The sequence below is a fragment of the Cinclus cinclus genome, unplaced genomic scaffold (assembly GCF_963662255.1).
Source record: "Cinclus cinclus unplaced genomic scaffold, bCinCin1.1 SCAFFOLD_32, whole genome shotgun sequence".
NCBI classification, from domain to species: domain Eukaryota; kingdom Metazoa; phylum Chordata; class Aves; order Passeriformes; family Cinclidae; genus Cinclus; species Cinclus cinclus.
The window spans coordinates 2,375,735-2,386,711 of NW_026912098.1; the positions used below are offsets into that span (position 1 = coordinate 2,375,735).

Consider the following 10,977-nt stretch of genomic DNA (forward strand, 5'->3'; position numbering starts at 1 on the left):
AAAATGATAAAAAGGATTAGAAGAGGACTGAAAAAAAGACTAATTAGCATAAGGAGGGAGAAAAGAAGAGGCAATAATTAATGGAATTGTGCTACTCAGAACCCATGACCAGTAATATCTCTGGTTGCTAAAAATGTGTAGATTTTAATATAAATCTGAAAATTAGGTAATAAAAATAATATTACTTTTTAGAAATAGGAAAATAAAGTTATTTTTAAAATTTAATTATTTTTAATTTATTAAATTGTAAACAGATACTATTTCATTCTAAAAAGAAAAAAATATTTGTAATTGTTTATTTATTACATTGCAATTATAAGAATAAATTTATGGGGATTTTTTTTTTTTATTTTTCAGGATGTCAGTCCCAGGTGGGCAATGTCAGACACAGTGAGGGTGGGGGTGAGGAGCAGGTTGTCCAAACAGGGTCAGCCCTGAAAGGGATCATTCTTCTCTGTGCCCAGACCTCCTAAGGAGACATTCAGCATCAACATCACCTGGAGAATGATCTATCATTTTCTATCTCCTGTGCAATGAATTGAAAACCAAAAATAATATGCCCTTGATTAAAACCAAAAATCATGAGGTGCACTTTGAAATCTCCCTCCTTAACAGAACTTCAAAGTGACTGCAAGCAGCTGCACAAGCCCTGGAGACTTGAAGACAATGGAAGGAAGACAAAGAGCTCCCAAGGCCTTTGTGTATTTTAATGATGCCCAGATTTGGGGATTTGGGGCTGATGGCAGGAGCCTGAGGCACTGAGAGAAGGTTGAAGAAGCTGCTGCAGGAGTCAGCAGCAAAACTGCAAGTGCCTTGGAGCATCAGTGGCCGCCATGAGTGAGGGCAGGGAGTGCCCAAGGCTCCCCAGGGCCTGGGGAGAGCAGATCCTTGAGGGCAGGATTGCAGGAGCCAAAGGCTGTGAGCAGGGAACTGCAATGCTGAGCAAGGCCTGGGCTGGCTGGAGGAAGCAGAAAGGCCAAGGCTGAGCCCAGGCCTGGGACAGCAGGGCCTGTCCCTCACGGGTGGCTCGGGGCTGTTGCTGGGGCAGTGGGATGGCAGGGGCAGCAAGGACAAATGGCATCAGCCTGCAAGCCCTGCCAGCCTCCTCAGGGAGGGCCGAGGCAGAAGCAAAGTGCGGCCCCTGCCAGGAAAGTTCCTTCTGTGGGGCCTGCAGAGGCCCTGCCCGAGCCCAGGGGACAAAGGCCTGGGTGCCTCTGGCCCTGCCAGCCCTGCCCAGCCCTCGGCCATCTCTCCTGCACCCTGTGCCCCCTCTGTGTGCTGCATAGCGAGGAGGTTGTGGAGCTGAAGCCTTGGGGCTCCCTGGCAGTGAACAGCACTGGGGTTCCTTTTTCTCCCCAGCTCTGCCTTGAGGCCCCGACCCTGTAGCTCCAGACAAGTCATGGAGGAAAGATGTCACGGCAAACATGGCAATACAGAGTACTTTATTTTGTGTAACCACATATATAATACAGCTCTGGGACTATATAGTCTGAAATTTGCACTACAAATGCAAATACTGAGATGAAAGTGTTAGAGACAAACGTTTTCCTGTTAACAAACACACAAAAATACATTACATGTGGCAGAAGAAAAAAAAAATACACAGGACACAGAGTGGGCATTAATGAGTAACACTGTAAGAGCTAGAAAGGGGAATGAGAGTTTCTTGCTTCTGAAAAGCATGAACGATGATTTTTCTCAGACCATCATTGAGCTCCTGATTCCTCGGGCTGTAGATTTGGGGGTTCAGAGCTGGAGGCACCCACCGAGTACAGATCTGACAGGAACAGATCCAGGGATGGGAATGAGATTGAAGGGGGCTTTAGGTGAGCAAATGTCCCAGTGCTGAGGAACAGGGAGAGCACAGCCAGGTGAGGAAGGCAGGTGGAAAAGGCTTTGTGCCTTCCCTGCTCAGAGGGGATCCTTAGCATGAAACCTGAAGATCTGCACATAGGAGAAAACACCAAAGAAAACACCCAGATGCTAAACAGAAAATAAAAGCAAGAAGAACAAGTTCCCTGAAGTAGGAGTGTGATCAGGAGAGTATGAGGATCTGAGGGATTTCACAGAAGAACTGGCCCAGGGCATTTCCCTGGCACAGGGGCAGGGAAAATGTATTGGCTGTGTGCAGCAGAGCATTGAGAAAGGCACTGGCCCAGGCAGCTGCTGCCATGTGGGCACAAGCTCTGCTGCCCAGGAGGGTCCCATAGTGCAGGGGTTTGCAGATGGACACGTAGCGGTCGTAGCACATGATGGTCAGGAGGGAAAACTCTGCTGAAATGAAGAACAAAAAGAAAAACAGCTGAGCAGCACATGCAGAGTAGGAGATGTTGTTGGTGTGCCAGAGGGAATTGTGCATGGCTTTGGGGACAGTGGTGCAGATGGAGCCCAGGTCAGTGAGGGCCAGGTTGAGCAGGAAGAAGAACATGGGGGTGTGCAGGTGGTGGCCGCAGGCTACGGCGCTGATGATGAGGCCGTTGGCCAGGAGGGCAGCCAGGGAGATGCCCAGGAAGAGGCAGAAGTGCAGGAGCTGCAGCTGCCGCGTGTCTGCCAATGCCAGCAGGAGGAAGTGCCTGATGGAGCTGCTGTTGGACATTTCTGCACTCTGGGCATTGTGGACTGTTCAAAGAAGTTATTGACAAGCTTGGAGCAATATCTCTCATTCAATCCTATGGAATAATTTCTGGAATCCAGTCAAAACTACTTATCTTCCTATGGGGAAACCTCACTACACATTTTTATTTTTAAGTTTAGGTTTTTGCTGCTGAGTTACTGCATCATCTTCAGCATCACTCTCAGTCTGAACACTAGGGAGCCCAGAGGGAAAACAGAGCTCCCTGTACCCCAGTGCAGTCAGACCTAATGGTCCCACACAGGTGCCATTTCCTGATTACACCTTCCTCTATTTCAGCGTGAACATAATCATTCTTGAAAAATAAAGTGGACTTTTTGAAGACTCCAGTTCAATAATCATTTTCTCTGAATCATCCTCTCTTTCCCTGTGCTTCTGGACATGGAGGGATATCCAGCTTTAGTCTGGCTCTCTGCTGCCTGGAGTTGTTCTTCCTGGGAGCTGTTTGTCTCTAACCAAAACTTGTCCCTGCCAGTGCTGCCAGAGCCCAGCCCAGCCCTGGGGGCTCAGCTCTGCCCTGCAGACCCCTCCCAGCACAGGGCACAGCCCAGGGGCATCTCCCTGGCAGCAGGGCCTGAAGGGCAGCTCAGATAAACTGAGGTGCTGCAAGCCAAGGTGCTGCTGCTGCTGTCTGTAGGCAGAGCAGGCTGAGGAGGAGGCACTTTGTGAGGCAGATCTGAGGCACATCTGCTGATGCCCAGGGGGACAGTGCAGGAGTCTCAGGGACACAGACACACCTGACAGCCCCTTTGCCTTGCCTTGAGGAGAGAGCTGAGAGCAGCCCTGGCCATGCAGCAGCATCTCCAGAGCAGGAGGAATCTGCCCTGCTGGGGGTGGCTCCTTCCACCTCCAACTTCTGCCCACAGTCCATGGGGAGCTGCCAGGCAGGCTGAGAGCTGTCCCTGGCAGGTGGCACATGCCCTGGGCTGGCCAAGAGCCCTGAGGGCTGCAGAACAGGCACTCCAGCTCTAGGTCATATTCACCCAAGTGTGTTTCCAGGCGGAGGTTCACATATGCAGCCCCAGGCCCTCTACAAACACAAGCTGCCCGCTGCCTCTTCACCTGCCTGGAGTCCTGCCTGCGTTCATGGCAGCAAAACCAGGCTGTTCCTGGCCACAGACCAGAGCTCTGCTCCTGCAGGATGCTCTTGCCAGCACTTTACAGGATTCTGCTCTGCACCCAGCACTTTTCCTTCCCCCTCTCAACAGACTTTGGCACACAGAGCACAACCTGGCTGGCTCTGCCATCAGCACACCCCAATCACAGGTGGAGGAAGAAGAAGCAGGGGCTGTTTTGCAGCCATGCCCAAGAGAGACTGGAAGGGTGCCCTCCCTCTGGTCTCACTTGCTTGGCTTTCTGACTGGGTCTGGGGCAGGGGCTGTGATTCCTCATTTGTGGGGACCAGAACCGCACTCAGGATCCCAGCACTGCCTGACAGCGCTCTGGACACTGGCACGGTCACGCGTCCGATTCTCGGGCACTGTGCTGCTGCTTCATTTGTCCTTTGGCACACCCAACGCTCCTTGAGAAGCCCTGATGGTCTCTGGTTCTGCCCTCTTCCTGACCTGGGCAGGGATGGAGCATTGCTGTGCTTTCAGGAAGCTGGTGTTGAAACCTTGCAGCATTCCAGTCTCCTTTGCCCTCTGTGGATGCTTGCCATGGAATCCCTCCCAGTTGGGTTCAGAGCATACTCAGGTGGAGTGGCTCTTCTAAAACCCAGGGCCTCCAAGAGTGCTCAGCAAGACCTTTAACTCCACAGTGTTGTGGAACTGGACCTTTAGCACAGAGATATTTCCAGCCTGATCTGTCCTTGTTCCTCTGCATCTCTGCACAAAACACAGCGTGGAAGAGAACGGCAGGAAGAGCCCATGTGTCCCAGGGCTCCGGATTTGCGGCGCTTGAGCTCCACAGAGATGCAGGCAAAGAGAAGAAGCCAAACTCTTTATTGATGGAGGGGGAAGCAACGGGAGGAGCTGGAGGGGACAAAAGGGATGGGTACAGTGTGAGGGCTGGAGGGAGGGGGCAGTGAAAAGGGTGGAATGAGACATAAGAGAAAAAAGGGATGGGCACAGTGTGAGGGCTGGAGGGAGGGAACAGTGAAAAGGGAGAGATAGTGGAGGGAAGATGAGAGGATGGGCAGTGTCTGAAGGCTGGAGGGAGAGAGCTATGTACAAGCAGGGAGAGGGCTGAAGCCACATGAACTTCAACAGGCTCAGCTGTGCCTGGAGCTCCAGCTGGTCTCTTCTGGTCTCAAGGTTGCCTCATCTTCCATGGCATCTGGAGAGCTTAAAGGGATGCTGGTTCTTCTGAGCCAGCAGATGAACATGGTTCTGCAGCTCTTCAATTGAGTGCATCTTGAATTCCTACGTTTGTTTGGGAAGGGCTGTCGTCTGTCATCAGGGCTTGAAAGACTGGAAGACAGAGGAAAGGAGCCATGGTCAGAGCCCAGATCTGTGGGAATCCAAGGTGACCTTCCTGCTAGGGCCATCCCAGCTAGCTTATTCCATGGCCAATACAGAGGAGGGGCCAAGGGGATCAGCTGCAAGGTGATGGCCACAAATACCCCCACCCATGTCCCTGAAATCTCTGTGTGCTCCATCCACGCCACCGTTCATCCACACAGGGAGTGAAACCCTCCACAGCTGGGCCAGGGATTGCAGCTCCCTGCCCAGGGATTGCAGCTCCCCCCACCAGCCCCGCTGACAGCCCGCTGCCCTCACTCACCCTCCCTGAGCACCTGGGGCTCTTCCTTCTGCCCCCTCAAGCTCTGCCCGGCGAGCCCTGGGAACACAGAGCCTGTCACTGCCCCAGCGGCACAGCTCCCTGCCAGCGGCGCTGCCAGCCCTGTGGCCACTGGCCCTCCTGGCCCGGCAGGGCTCAGCCCTGGCCCTCGCCACCTCCTGACACCCAATGAAGGTCACGGCTGGGAGAGGGCGGCAGCAGCCCCGAGGGCAGCCGGGGCTCCACGGCGCCGGGCCCGGATGGCGCCGCCGGGGCAGCAGCCGGGGCCGGGGCCGAGCCGTGGTGGGTGGGGAGGGACCCCGGGCTCACCGATGAACCTGATGGCCGCCTCTCGCAGGGGCTCCTGGGGGCTCTGCAGGTACGGCAGGGCCTGGCGCAGGTGCTGGGCCGCTCGGCTCCTGTCCTCTGCCAGCTGGGGAGAGCGGCGGCAGGCAGGGAAGGGTCGGGGCGGGCTCTGCCCCTTTGGCAGGCGCTGCCCTGAGGCGCCCGGCCCCGGCCTCCCCTGCCCGCCCAGCCCTGAGGCGCGGCCGGCAGCCGATGGCGCCGGGCTCTGCAGGGGCAGAGGGCCGGGTGCTGCCCGGGGAGCCGCGGAGCCCACCCGCCCCGCGGCCCCGCTGGGCCGGGGCTCCGTCGGCACCCGGCTCGGGGCCACGGGAGCCTGGAGCAGAGCCCGTGCGGCCCCTGGGTGCAGCACTGGGCACGGCCACAGCTGCCAGCCCCACACAGCGAGCACCGCGCTCAGGGGGCTTCTCCAGCCTGAGCCTGGGGCTTCCAGGCCGTCCTTACCAGGCACTCGGCCAACTTCCACAGCTGCTCCTTCTTCAGCAGCTGCTCCAGATTCCTCTTCTTCAGGAATTTGGTCGCACAATGCAGCGTTGCCCGAGAGGCCTGGAGAGCAGCAGAGATGTGGAGATGGCAGCGCAGTTCAGGGCACAGGACCCGTGTCCCTGTGCCAAGACCTGGAGGAGGCTGCAGCCCGGGAGGTGCCAGGGCAGGAGGCAGCCGAGCCCCCTCCCAGGGATGCACCAGAAGCCCACGAGTCCTCACCTCTGCCACACGCCGATTTTCATCATGACAGTGGAATAAAAGTGGGAGTAGGCTCTGGCACACAGTTGAATTAAGGGGCTTTTTTCCCTCGTCTACTACCAATTCCATCACCTTGCAGAATAGGTCTAGGGAGAGCAGCTGCACGTGGCTGTTGTCCTGGAGGAAAGGAAAAAACCTCAGCACCAACTACTGCAGCCCCTGAACAACAGCCCAAATAATCCACAGGGCACCAAGTTTCTGGGCAGCAGCCAGTGCCCGTGGCTGAGGACACTGAGCCTTACGTTGTCAAAGAGGGCCAGGAGTGTCTGGGCCAGCTTCAGGGCGGTGGTGCTGGATATCAGGATCTCTTTGTCCTGGAGCACATTGGTGAACACGTGGAGGCTCATGCCAACCACCTCTCCATCTGCATCACCCAGCAGCTCCAAAAGGCTTTGAGACAGGCTACACATTTTTAGGGCCTGTGTGGAACACAAGGTTGTGCTGTGAAGCCACGAACGACAGCACCACCAACACTGCCCTGGCACTGCAACCCCAACTGCAGGGCCCAGAGGCCAAAGGCCTGTCCCGAAGAACTCAGGGAGGTGAGGCAGGAGAGCTGGGAGCATCTGCCTCAGCTCCTGAAGCCCAGCCAGCCCAAGGGGCTGCTTTCCCCAGCGCAGCTTCAGCCGCTGTCCCCTTCTCACCATCGAGGGATCCTTGCTGAGCACCACAAGGCCTCGGAGCGCCAGGCGACGCCTCTCCCTGCACTTGCTCTGCACATGCCTTGACATGAGCTCAAGGATGCTGTCAGCACAGTGAGTCAAATCCAAGCAGTCCAGGACCTGGAAGGCACAGGGCAGTGACAGGGGACCCAGCCAGCAGGAGCCCAGATCCGCACAGGGCTGGGCCCAGACAGCAGCACAGGGCACGGGCACCGTCCCAGGCAGCTGTGGCGATGACCACAGAGAGCTGGGAGGCAGCTCAGAGAGGCAGCGCTGGCCATCGGGCTCACCTCCACAAGGAATGCCAGGAAAGGCAGATCCCAGCGTGGCTCTTCCCTGCTGAGCCAGCCAAGCAGGCGGCGTGCAATCCCAGAACACACGGAGAGGGAGGCACGGCGCATCTGCCTGATGGGGGAAAAGGCACCAAGACACTGAGGTGGGCAGGCAAACCTCTCTCAGGACTGAGTCACAGAGGTCCTGTCTTTCCCAAGCATCCCTGGAGCTGATGTGGGCATTTTGGGAGGCTGCTCCTTCTGGGCACCTCCTCTCCCAGCCTTTTCCAGTCTGCTTGGCTGTCCCTTGGTGACAAATCCCTCTGGCCCATGAGCACAGGGACTGTGTGGGGCACCCCGGGCACAGAGCACAAATGTCGGGGACAGAGGGGAGATGGGGGTCTCACCTGGCCAGCAGACCCACGGCATAGTGCTGGGTGTCAGCACAGAGCAGCGTGTCCCAGCCACGCTTGCGCTCCATGGCCATCACCTCAGGGTCATAGTGCAGACAGAAGAGCAGAGCCTTCATGGCCTGCACCGCAAACCTGTGTGCAGAGCAAAGTCCAGGTCACCCTGGGAGCACTGGTGCTGGCCACAAGGGCATGGGAAGGACAGGGGGACTGGGACCTGTTGGGCTGGCTGGGAAGGCGATGTTCCTCCCGGCACACTGTCCAGAAGTTATCAACTTCCTCTGGCATCTGCTGTGTGGTGATGACAACGTGGAAGAGCAGAGCCACAAACAGGCGGGAGGAATAAAGGATCATTGCCTTCTGGCACTGAGGCACAATTAGCCAGATCACCAGAGTAGCCTGCAAAAGAAGCAGCCTGAGACAGCGCTCAGGGCTGAGCTGTCCATGGGGCAGGGCCCGAGGGGAGACGCAGGGGGAGCAGTGGGCCCAGTGCCCCCTGAGCCTGTCCCTAGCCCAGGTTTCAGCCCAGTGCCTGAGGCACGGAGAGGATGGAGAGCCGCTGGAGAGGCGAGTGGAGAGCGAGCAGAGGCCAGTTCCAGAAACTCACAGCCAGGGCAAACACGTCTTTGTTGTCTCCATCAGAGGTGCTCATGCTGTGCAGAGGCCAATCCTCCATCACACAGAGCAGTGTGGGCAGCACCTTCTCCACTGTTGGTCCTGACGAGCCTATGGCTCTCCACATCCTTGCAGCAGCTCTGTGGGATCACAGCTCTGTGTCAGGGGGTCTCAGTCACAGGACCATGCCCTGTACAGCTGTGGGGCCCAGGTGACAGAGCCCCAATGCCCTGAGGGGGAGGGAGGGAGCATGGCAGCAGGCTGAGGAAACAGAGGGGCCTGAGGCTCCTGGAGCTCTGTGCCTGTCTGGCAGACCCCACTGGACAGGCTGTACAGGGCCATGGGCCCTAAAGGCTGTTGAGCCCTGAGCTCTCAAGGCACGTGGACCCTGTACCTGTCACACGTTGGGGCACAGCGCAGGAGGGTCAGCACCACGTCAGCAGGGTGTTCTCCAGCCAGCCTCCAAATGTCAGTGCGCAGCCTGACACCCACAGTGGCATGGGACACGAGACTCTGGTGGATGCTTTTCACCATGGCTGGCACCTGGAGGGGGTGGGGAAGACTTGGAGCACTGTCCATGGGAGACACTCCCCAGCTTCCCCTAAGAAGTGCTTCCCTCCCCGCCACACTGTGCTGGCCTCAAAGACTGAGGGGGCCCAGTGACCATGGCGTGAGTGGGCATGCACTCCTGTGAGGCCTCAAGCCCTGGCCTCAGGCTGCTTACGTTTGGCTGGGAAGAAACACAGGGCTCCTTGAAATAGTCCCCAATGAGTTCCTGACTCAGAGTGGCAGTGGTGTCAGTATTTGTGATGCCCTCAGTCTCTGCAGTGCCGGCCATGTCCTCAGTCTCTGCCATGTCAGCCTTTGCCCTGCCATCATTCACTGCAGTGTCAGAGCCCTCTGAGCACTCAGGTGAATTTGGGCTGACATCTGGCTCTGCCTGGAGCTCGGTCAGCCTGGAGTCAGGCTCAGCTGTGCCCTCTGTAGCTGTGGTTCTGGTCTTCCTACGTCGAATGCGTAGGAACTTCTGGAACCTCTGCAGGAGAACAAAGGACAGGGAAGAGAGGCAAGTTCCATGCAATGCTCCAAGTGCTGTGCGGGGCTGAGCAGTGACAGCAGGCCCAGCCCAGGTGGGGATGGCTGCAGGTACCTTCAGTGTTGTGCGGAAGCGGCCGCGGGTGGGTTCCTGCTCTTGTGTCCGGTCCGTGGCTGCACCTGGGTAAGAGCGAGTGCAGTCAGAGCTGAGGGGCTGCGGGAGAGGCCAGAGAACACAGCCCAGCCCTGCGCTCCCCAGGCAGGGACAGCCCCGGGATGCCCCAGGGGATGGAGCACGGCTGCTGCAGGGTGTCTGCCCAGCCCCTCTTCTGTCCTGTCCCTGGCCATGTCCACAGTGGGTGGGATGGGATGGGATGGGATGGGATGGGGCCCAGCTGGCAGCAGCCATTAGCCCTGTGGCCCAGCTGTGCCTCTCACCATCCTGCATTGGCTGGAACTGCTCCAGCTCCTCAGGTGGTTGTTCTGGGGATACTCCAGGGACTTTCTCTTTTTTCCCTCTGCAAACATTGAACAGGCTGAGAAATCTGCCTGCCATGTCAGAGTCTGGCCTCAAGGGCACCTTCTAGAGAGATGCCTTGGGAAAGCTGTGAGGCAACAAGTCGTGCAGTTGTGCCTTGAAGACACCCACGACAGAGTTGCCTCAGGAAGGCTGCAGGACAGCAAGTCCTGCACTCTGCTCTTGAGGGCTCCTGCCACAAGGACAGGAGACTCCTCGTAAGCAATTCTGGTCACCAAGTCCCACGGTCCGGCCGCGAGTGCACCTGCAAAAGAGAAGCCTCGGGAAGGCCACGGGCCACCAAGTCCCACGGCCTTGCCACGAGGTCACCTGCAGGAATAACGCCTCAGAAAAGCTCCGGGTCAGACACGAACGAGTGCGCTGTGTGGGGGCTCCTCACAGCACCGCTCCGGCGCGTCCTGTCCCGTCGCCTGCTCCGAGCACTGTGGTGTGGCTGTGTCACTGCCAGCTCCTATGTCAGCACAGGTCACAAAGGGTCCTTTGACACCGTGTCCCATTCCATGCCATGGTGACCGTGCTGCTCTGTGTCACAATGGCCCTTGCACACACTGCCACCTGCCCTGGAGACACCCTCAGCCCACCCAAAGTTGCCCAGGTTGGAAGAAATCCCTCGCCCCAAGTGTTTAAGGCAGCCTGACAGGATGTTTATGAGCAGCTCTAACCACCAGCAAACACTGCCCTGCTCTGCAGGCTCAGGGCAGCAGAAGGAGCCCCCAGGGCTGCTGACACAGCCGTAGCTGGAAGGGCACGGGGCCTTCCAGAGAAGCTGGCACAGCCTCCTTGGGACACATCCCAACTGCTGGCCATCCTAAACCTGGGGGTCCAAAAGTTCCCTCTTGGTCAGCCCTTGTGGCCTAAAGCTTCAGCTGCTTTAGCTCCTGGGGCTAAGCTGCTCATGCTGAATGTGACAACTCAGAGAGAAGAATACAGTTCATCCAAATCCTTCTGGGACACTGAGAGGGGAGGCTGTGCAAACAGGAGCATG

The 10,977-nt window shown here is 57.3% G+C and overlaps 1 pseudogene; it reads right to left on the reverse strand.

Annotated features, from left to right (window-relative positions):
- Window positions 1-1,621: 1,621 nt before the first annotated feature.
- Window positions 1,622-2,596, reverse strand: LOC134057308 (olfactory receptor 14I1-like; annotated as a pseudogene).
- Between the last annotated feature and the right edge of the window lie 8,381 nt (window positions 2,597-10,977).